This window comes from Rhincodon typus, chromosome 19 (assembly GCF_021869965.1).
Source record: "Rhincodon typus isolate 14 chromosome 19, sRhiTyp1.1, whole genome shotgun sequence".
Classification (NCBI taxonomy): domain Eukaryota; kingdom Metazoa; phylum Chordata; class Chondrichthyes; order Orectolobiformes; family Rhincodontidae; genus Rhincodon; species Rhincodon typus.
The window spans coordinates 9,742,036-9,749,365 of record NC_063350.1 but is presented as its reverse complement, the minus strand read 5'-3'; the positions used below and the strand labels follow the sequence as shown (position 1 = coordinate 9,749,365).

Below are 7,330 nucleotides of genomic sequence, written 5' to 3'. Positions count from 1 at the left end.
AGCCTGGAAACAGCTAAAATCTGGATTTTCACCTTGAGAGGCACACTGTCACCAGAATGCAGGATACATTTGATCTTTGTTCCAGCAAGGGCAGCACGGTGGCTCGGTGGTTAGCACTGCTGCCTCGCGGTGCCAGGGACCTGGGTTCAATTCCACCCTCGGGTGACTGTCTGTGTGGAGCTTGCGCATTCTCCCCGTGTCTGTGTGGGTTTCCTCCCACAGTCCAAAGATGTGCAGTCTAGGTGAATGGCCATTGCTAAATTGCCCATAGTGTTCAGGGATATGTAGATTAGGTGTGTTAGCCATGGGACATGTGGGTTACAGGGAAAGGGTAGAGGGATGGGTCTGGGTGGGATGCTCTTCAGAGGGTTGGTGTGGACTTGTTGGGCCGAATGGCCTGTTTCCGCACTGTAGGGATTCTATAATTAAAATGCAGGCCGTCCATCTAAACCGAGGCTTAACTGTAACCTATTGTATGAGAGCAGTGGAGACCAGGGATGAGGACATTCTGCTACTCAGAGAATAGAGAGCTGGGATTATCCTTGCTGCCTGTAAGATTAAGGGGAGATTCAGTTGAGATGATCACAATCAGTGCGGGGTTTTGAAAAGTAGGTAGTGACGGATTGGATTGGGAGGGTCAGTGACCAAAAGGCGTGAATTTAGTTTCTGAGGTGAGTTGTTATGATCTAGAGCATGTTGTCTGAAAGGATGGTGGAAACAGATTCACTGGTAAATTTCAAAAAGGAGTTGGATACATTTTTAAAGGAGTAATTTGCAACACTATGAAGGTAGAGCAGGGGCTGTGGGATTATTTGGATGGTTTTGAAAGAGCCAGAATGGGCACAATGGGGTGAATAACCCCCTGTGCTGTGTGAATGTACAAGTGGTGTCACCTATGGTAATGCAGTTGTTGTTGGACCGGTAACCCAGTGATTTTGATACATCCAACGAGACCCAGGGTTGGAATGGGAGTGGATATTTGGTGCAGTCTCCCACATATTTTACTTCTGGCGATTCAGGAGGTATACAAGATGCCCATCTCAGGTTGGCAAGGGTGTCATTCGCACTTAAGGGCCGGGGTTCGATGTCATTCAGATCCTGCGTTTGTAGAGCACCTGTAGGATCAAACTGTCAGGCGTTGACTCGCGGACACTGACAGCATGAATCATGGTGACTTGTCTCAGGTCTTGGAGAACATGTGCTGCCTGTGAAGTGATATCCCAGCCAGGAAGCTGATGCTTTTCAGACAACGAAAGAAATCCTTGGGGAGAATTTCTGTCACTTTGTAGATATACTTGACGCAAGCATAACCTTGTTCCTCCACTGCCTGTCTGTCATCATTTGCCTAGTAACTACTCGTTGCAAAAAAAAAGCTGTTGTATAAATAATGAAGCGTTTCATAATTTGGAACCAGTTAAAGTGTGAATTACTTAATGGGCCATGTTTCATCTTGACTGTCATCTGAAAAGCTCATCGGAGGAGAGTAATTTTCACTTTGTATTCACATGAATTCAAGTCTGACCTAGGACAACCTTTCAGACAGGCATAAACTCGATCTCTTCCTTTCCACATTCATTGAGTACGTTTAAGTTGATCGTTTGCAACAGAACTTTATCTGTGAGTGCATGTGGCTGGGCCATAACCTGAAATTAGCTCCTGTATTTCTTCAATTGTCATCTCCTAATGGCTTAATTCCATTATCTCTCTCTGCAGTCCACATAGTCATCTTTGATAATTTGACTCTTCAGAACTCTTCAGTTTGAAGCTGACATACTCGTGGTAACAGAAAGCCAGCATTGTATAATTAGCAGGGTTGGTTTTCTTTAACAAGAAAGACAGTTTCCAATTCTACCACTTCTCTCTGCTGTTGAGACATTTTGATATTTATAAAGATTAGAAATATAATGGTGTGCTCCTGTCACCTGGGACCTGCCTCCTTGTTAGGCCTTGCCCATGTCACATCCAGGATATTTACCATCAAACCAGCAATGCCAAGTTAGGCAGTGCCCCACATTGAAGATTGATCTCGTTTGTTCACTTCCATTCAGAACGGCTCTGAGATCTGTTGGGGGTGTGGTTTTGCGTGTTGGGGATCAGGGAAGTTAGGCCCTGACCAGCTCCACCAACTAAGCTTTTTTTAAAAAAAAAGTGTTGTCTTTTCTTATTCCATCTTCCGGTCTCATTAAGGTCAGGATGCTGGTCCTTTCAGATTGGGATTAATAATAAAACATTGAACTTTCTTCTTGTTCATTCATGGGATGTGGGTATCATAGGCATGGCCAGCATTTATTGCCCATCCCTAACTGCTCAAATGTTACCCACATTGCTGTGGGTTTGGAGTCACGTGTAGGTCAGACCAGGTAAGGTTGGCAGTTTCCTTCCCTAAAGGGCATTAGTGAACCAGATGGATATTTCGCAACAATTGACAATGGATTCATGGTCATTGTTAGACTCTTAATTCCAGATATTTATTGAATTCAAATTCCACCATCTGCCTCCCTTCAAACCCGGGTCCCCAGAATGTTATCTGGGTCTCTGGATTAACAGTTCAGCGATTTAATGCCACTGGACCATCATCTCCACACATTTCTTACCCTAAACAACATTAGTGAAGCAGATGGGGTTTTCCAACAATCCACAACAGTCATCATTAGATCCTTAATTCAAGGTTTTTATTGCTTTCAAATTCTACCATCTGCTGTGGCGGGATTTGAACCAGAGACTGTTCCTCATTCAGGGACTAGATCCCTTATAGATGTTTCTTCCCCAGAAATATGCTTAATTCAGAAGACTTGTAAACAGAAACTTTTTGACTTGTACGTTACAGGATTTGCAAGAAAATTCAAGATGTCCCAACACAGCATGTTCTGTTCGATACGAGTATAAGAGTTTTACTGTTTACAATATGACATTCCATGTCAGGGTTGCAATGCATTCTCAGGACAGTGGCTAAAAAGGCCTGAATATTATCCAAGCTCATCTGCAGGTGCAGGATGTGACCCAACAAAACTAACCTTTTTAACGTGACTTATTACCCAGGTACCAGACAAAACAAGGTCTGATCTCTAGCTCCCAGTTGGTGTAGTACCATAGAAACCTATTTAATTAAGGGTGGACGTTTTGTGGCAAAATTGATGGTGAGTCGCAGGATCTGATTAAAGTCTGTGAGAGGCCATGACGCAAGTGTTTTTTTCTTAAACTTCCTGTTCAGTCCGGGCTGCTCGGACGATTCAAAACAGATTGTTCTACGGATAACAAGAGACTGCAACGTCTTGCTTTCATGCTATGTGTTCTACAAAGCGAAGTGCCCACTTAAATACACTGAGGAGTGCAGCACTCCGCACAATGTGTGTGCCTTTGTGCATGCGGCTTATTGAAGTAGGGGGAGGCTGCTTTTAAGCTAGCTGTGCCATTCATATCCTCACTCCATTTGCTTGTTGTGGTTCAGTCACCACTCCGATACCCCTCCTCTACCAAAAATCTATCATTCCCAGTTTGAACTGGCTCTCCTTCCCCAGACTCACCAGTTTTGGGAGGAGAGCCAATTCCTCCATGTTTCCATGACCCTATAATTCCTTACAACCCTCCTGAACAATTTTTAGTTTTAATGTTGATTTTTCTCTATCTTTTCTACCCTCCTTCGCTCCAATTGAGCATCTCCGTTAAATCACTCCTTAACCATACTGCAGGGAATACAAGCTTAGTCTGTGCAATTTGCCCTGTTTTTCATTGATGGGATATCTTTCTCTTGTTGGCTGAGTTCCCGCTGGGAGTCCCTTCAGTATGGTGCCTGTGCAGTTCGTAAGGTGATGGTGTACTATCTCCGCTGTGGTGGAATGTGGCTGGTTAAAGACGACTACAGAATCATAGTGTTCCAGCACCAAAGGAAGCCATTCAGCCCCTCAAGCCTGCACCAACTCGTTGAATGACCATCCTTACTCAGTGCCAATCTCCTGCTTTTACCCCGAACCCTTTCACACTATATTCATCTGTATTAACCATCTGGTGCCCTCGGTTGATCCTGCCTCCACCACGTTTCCAGGCAGTGCATTACTCCTCGCTGAGTGGAAAAATGTTCTCCTCACCTCACTCTCTTGTTTCATTTGCAGATCACTTTAAATCAGCGGCCCCTCGTTCTTGCTCCGTTTATGAAAGCAGGAGCAGTTTCTCCCTATTTGCAGCACTGCCGTACGTTCTAGATGGACTTGATGACTTTGTTTGAGCCTCATTTGGTGCGATTTCTTTTCCTCCACCTCACTGCTGTAGAGACGGGCAGCCATCTTGGATCTCGCTCAGCGGAGTGAAGCTGCGCTGTTCAAACCAAGGTGCTCTCTTTGGAATAGTTTCCTTGAGTTGGCAGCCACGCGCCAACCAAGAGTCTCGAGACAGCGATCAGGAACAGGCTCGAACCTGGTTTCCGTTGACCCAGTGGGCGTTGAAATCTGTCGTTGCGAGTCGACGTTGGACAACACAGCGCCGGTCACTGAAGTTGGGGGGGCGGGGGTTGCGGAGGGAGTCTTCACAAATAGCGAACCAGTAAGACCCGAGTCGGAATCTTTCCTGGAAACCAGTTTGTACGGTTTTCAGGTGGGATTGGATTGATGTAACCAGTAATTGGTGCAAGGACTGACTTAAACAGACTCTCCACTCTCCCGGGCTGAGTGAGGTGCCCGGGGTTGATGTGGCTTTGGCGGTTAAGTTATACAGCCTGACTACCAGTAGTGAAATAGTGAAGAAATTCTGAGAAAGCCAGCAGTTGGAATGTTGTGGTCACAGCTGGCTGTGCTGATTAGGATGCCTGCTGTTTTTCTTTGTGGCGGAGGAGCTGAAACTCCCTTTGGGGGTTTCGATTCAATAGTGTGGAAGGGATTAACCGAGAACCAGCGAAGATTAGCTGTTGGACAGCGAATTCTCAGGCCAGTTCTGCTCGTAGTTGGATGGGAGGCAAACGAGAGTGCGAAAGCACCTCAGTAAGTGTGTTGGCGTGTTTGACTGAGTGCATGCCTGTTTGTGTGTGCGTGCGTGTGCATATGTGCGCATGTCTGCCTCAAAGTCTGTACAAAGGTGTTTGTGTCTGTGACCTGAATGTTACCCCCACCCTCTGAATACGGGCCGAAGCGAGGGGGACGGGTACATGATTTTGTTTTGACAGATTGTGGCGCCATTCCAGCCTCCTCCCCCTCCCTGGGTCACTTCCCTGGATTTGGAATCGGAGGAGTTACCTGCTCTTGTTAAGGCCATTGGTTATGATCCAGTTCGTACACAACTAACCTTATAGCCTGTTCCTCTGGGTATAGGGTTCTTTCTGATCAACCTTTTCAGTGACGTTATGACACATCTCTGAAACCGGTAAGATTTAAATCCAGGCCTCTTGGCTCAGAAGTGGGAACACTACCACTACACCACACAGTGAGGGGGGGACTGTGTGCCCCCGAAGTGGCAGAGACTGGACCAGCTCTCCTGGGAGAGGTCAGGGGGTGGCAGACCTGGAGACCTTCCCTGTTTTACCCACTCCTCGTTTTGGGCCTCAGACCTTCCTGTAGAGGGGATCCTTCAGCAACTGCGGCTAATTTTTAGTTCGGGCATATTCAGGGGCCGCCTTTTATTATTATTATTCACTCCTGGTCTGCGGGCATCACTAACTAGGCCAGCATTTATTGCCCATCCCCTAAATGCACAAAGGGCAGTTGACAGTCAGCCAATTTGCTGTGGGTCTGGAGTCACTTGTAGGCCTGGAGTCACTTGTAGGCCAGACCTCAAAGTGAGGGCCCTGAAAATGCAGCCTCCAGATCTTTCCGAGCTGGTGAGTGCTTTTATTGCTTCTCCTTATGCACTCCAACCCCAGCTTCAAGAATCTATCCACAACCATACTTAGCCTTATCTTCCAATACATAGAAAATCCACTGACTGCCTGGTGCTTTGAGGTCAGGAGAAAGCATGTTCAGTGTGTTACTCATGATCACACATTGATACGTGTGTGCAAACACACACACGCGTGTACTCAGACACAGGCATGTTTTTTGTGTTGTCACCCGCATTTGATCCTGGCGTTGGTCCTGAACCAAACATTGTAAGCTTTAGTATGCAGTTGCACATTTCATTTTGTACGCACCTCTTTCAGCCTGTTCCTTCGGGTATAGGGTACTTTCTGACCAACTTTTTCAGCGATGTTATGACGCTCCTCTGGAGCGGGTGGGACTTGAATCCAGGCCTCCTGACTCAGAGGTGGGAACACTACCTCTTTCAAGTATAGGCACACTTAACGAAATCTGTTCAGAGTTGACACCCACCTCTGGAGCAGGTAGGATTTGAACCTGGGCCTCCTTGCTGTGAGATAGGGAGAGTACCACTGCACCGTAGGAGACCCTTCCTTCAAGTGCTGGTAAATCCCCACTTTATACGCACTATCTGAATTTAATTAACACCCAATTAATAGACAATTCACACCAGTGGTCCTTGGAGAGGGAGCACATGGTGTCCACCAGTACGCTCAATGTCTTTAGAGTGAGTTGGGGAGTGTGTTTCGACTGGCCTTCCAACTCCGTTTAGCCCCCTCCCCTCCCTCTCCCTCACCTTCGATCGGTCTGCATTGCCCTGAACAGGTTTTGTAAGTAAATTATTCAGTTGGGAAATTCCGGTGATTTACTGGTTGTGGATAGTAGATGAAAGAAAAACCCCATGGGTGATTTGGTGATGGGGAGATAATAAATGTTCAGTTGTGTGTAAGAGCACTTCTGGATATGTCTTTAAAAAAACATCAACAATTCCCACCCCCCCACCCCACCTCTCAGCCGAGGTGCATGGGCACCAGGTGTAATCATATCCCTGGCTGAGATCATTTATTGAGCACGGGCCAGTGATAATGCAAGAATCTGCCTGGTCTGTATTGTTCAGTAAATGGGCTGCATTTACTCTGCAATCAGGCACCAGTCAGAGCCAGTTTGGTAAGTTTGGGTTTCTGTATTAGGCTGCAGACTTCAGAGGGATTCACAAGTAGTGAGGTGGGTCTGAGTGGTGGATACCTTCATGCTGATGGTGTTTGGAGTTGGTAGGATCACCGATGTTCCTGTGCAAGGCAGACTGTTGGCCATTAGTTATCTGTTTCCTTTACCAATTTGCCCAGCAAAAGTATTCTTCAATTCTTCATCATGCTGATCAACCAATATTCCAGGTGTATATGAGACACCACAAATGGTTAGGATTTGGCCAACTTGTGGATCTCACTTTAAATCGTCAGAGGTCTTCTGTAGCCTTTCCCACACACAGACTCTCTCAATTGCTGCCTCACGCAGGGGCTCGCACACGCGAGCTCTCACGCAGGGGCTCGCAC

General features: G+C 46.6%; 1 protein-coding gene across 1 annotated transcript in view; it reads left to right on the top strand.

Annotated features, from left to right (window-relative positions):
- The first annotated feature begins 2,656 nt into the window (after positions 1 to 2,656).
- The window catches only part of LOC109932249 (protein CBFA2T1-like), a 77,946-nt gene continuing 73,272 nt past the window's right edge, over positions 2,657 to 7,330 (top strand). The window contains exon 1 of the mRNA XM_048608529.1: positions 2,657 to 4,970. The gene's annotated coding sequence lies outside the window, so the exon portion shown is untranslated. The remainder of the gene's footprint in view (positions 4,971 to 7,330) is intronic.